Source organism: Papaver somniferum, chromosome 5, assembly GCF_003573695.1.
Source record: "Papaver somniferum cultivar HN1 chromosome 5, ASM357369v1, whole genome shotgun sequence".
Lineage (NCBI taxonomy): Eukaryota > Viridiplantae > Streptophyta > Magnoliopsida > Ranunculales > Papaveraceae > Papaver > Papaver somniferum.
The window spans coordinates 41,303,069-41,305,793 of NC_039362.1; positions in this window are offsets into that span (position 1 = coordinate 41,303,069).

Sequence of the window (2,725 nt, forward strand, 5' to 3'; positions counted from 1 at the left end):
GACATAGTATTAAGGAATACAATACGAGGTTTATTGCTTAACCATTAAACTTTGTAGATAATACATCGTCATAATCATTTGAATGCTATTGTGATTATGTATGGGTATGAGGTGAGGATTTCATCCTAGGGAACAATGTTTACATGTGTTCTAAGGAAGTAAGTTCATAAACTTGTTTTGTGAACCGAAAAGGAAATTGCCAGGTGTTATTGGTTTTGTTATTCATTGCATATCTTATGAACAACCAATATGTGTGATAAAGTAGAACCGCTCACAACTTGTTGTGTTTTTGGTAGAACTATTCACAAAGGCCTGACTTTTGAGCAGTTTTCTTAGTTTAGGTAATATACCTAGAAAAGGAATTAGTCCTACAAAAGGAAATAGATTCCTAAGACGTTTGGGAAACCAAACCAAGCCTATAAATATGGATGTTTAGTTCATAACTAAACACATATAGTTAGTGTGTTCTTGATATTGACGCACCTAGACACACATATATTAGGTACAGAAAACCTAGAGAAAGCTTGCGAAAATTCTTGTGCAAGCTTAGCAAACAGTTTAAGGTTAATCCACTGTTAGAAAAGATTGTGAACGTAACAAAGAGAGAATTGTAATCGTTTTCTTGTTCATAATCTAGAGAAGATATATTTCTTCGAATCATTACTTGTGTTCTGTTTTCTAAGTTTCTCGTCTATTATTATTCTGAATTCCGCCTTTATAGTAATATCTACCAAGGTACAAAGATCAATACGTACCAAGTTGGCATCACGAGCAAGGTTAGTTTCTAGGGTAAATCCTTGTGGTTTATGGTTTTCACTAGATATCTCTACATAAAGCTTGGTGAGGTACTCGAGAAGCTTGAAGACGTTAAGAAAACAAGGGGATCAAGGATGACAAAGTCAGATGATGATCCTAAGCAAAGCGAACCACAAACTATGGAAGAAAAGGTGGCTACGCTGCAAACAGACATGAAGTCGATTCAAACCACCCTTGCAGAATTGACTGAATATATTCGTTCTCATACACCCAAGCCAAAGGCGAAGATAAAGATTATACCTTCACCTGTATCGGAAGAAGAGGATGAGGATGAGGATGAAGAAGAAGAAGAAGAAGAAGAAGAAGAAGAAGAAGAAGAAGAAGAAAGAAGAAGTAGAAGAAGAAGAAGAAGAAGAAGAAGAGGAAGAAAAGAAGAAAAGTGAGATTCTTAAAAGTCATACTTCAACTAAACTTCATGGTAAGAATTTGAAAATTAATTTTCGTGTTGATATTTAACTTTACGATGGGAGTGTTGATGTAGAAAAATTGGATGATTGGATTGAACGTTTAGAGACGTATTTTTCTTTTTTTGAATATGGTTCAAAGGAAAAGATTGCTTTCGCGGCATTGAAGCTACAAAAGCATGCTCTAACCTGGTGGAAAGCTTATCAAAGTCAAAACCTAGGTAAGGGAGCATTATCGTGGAAAAGATTCAAGGCAGTTGTAAGGAAACAATTTTATCCGGTTGGCTACCTTGAGGATAGATGGTTCAAGTGGTATAACTTGAAGCAGACTTACAACCAAACCGTACAATAATATACTTCGGAATTTCAGAATCAAGCTATGGTTTTGGATTTAGACTTGGAAGATCATGTTATCTATATGAAGTATATTTCCGGGTTCCATGAGTATAGACGGAAGGAGTTGAAGATGTTTTCGGTGGATACTATCTCCGAAGCAAGCATAAAAGCTAATGCCATCGAAGGAAGACTCAAGAAAACTGATGATGAGGGAAAAAACAAGGTAAAGTCTGGAAGTTTCGTCGCTAAAGGAGATGAAAGGAGCAAAGAGAAAAGGAAGTCTAATGACCAAGAAGGTTTAGTTTGCACTCATTGAAACAAATATGGCATGTTGTTGACAAGTGTTGGATGAAGTATCCTAATCTAAAACCAAAAGGGTTGCAGAAGAAAGAAGCCATGATGGCAACACTAGTCGCACAAGCTCCAAAAGAAGTCCAAGGACTAATAGAACCTTATCAAAAGCTCTCTCTAATGGCAGGAGGCGTAGAAAAACTTATGAAAGACGATACCAGGTGTTGATGGTGGATTTTAGTTTAAGGCTAAAGTTGTAAAAGCCAAAACTATGCGCTAACATCCTGCAAAGGATAAATCCACTGATAAAGTGGAGAATACTTCTTCACTATAAAATTATAGCATTACCAATTAATGCATGACCAACCTTGTATTTCCTGTACTACTCCATTCTCATTATTGGTGCGACATGACGACTGAGTGATCACTCTCAGCAGAGCAACACGAATCTCCAAACATTAAATAAGGAGGCATGTACGAAATACCAATACAAGCTACAACTCTCGAAGTGTTATATTAGCCCGATCGAGCATCTGGACTGTGCGTATCAGTCTCATAAACGATCACGACCATCCAACTTCACCAGCATGATTGGATGGCTTAGATCTGATCCATAACTCCCAGGAAGGTATTGGAGTATTCACCACCGACCCAATGCGGGACCCGCATGGTCGGCCTCCCCAAAAGGGTAGCATGGCTTGCCAAATCGTCCAGCCAAAGCAGCACGGACGTGAAACCCTAATTTAGGGTCTACGACACATGTAATGTGTCGCAAAGCAGTCTCAACCATCCATCTTCGCAGGCATAGATGGAGGGTGTAGATGTAGATTCAAAGGGACCAGAGCATGTCAACATAATCACTGCGGGCCCGCCTACAC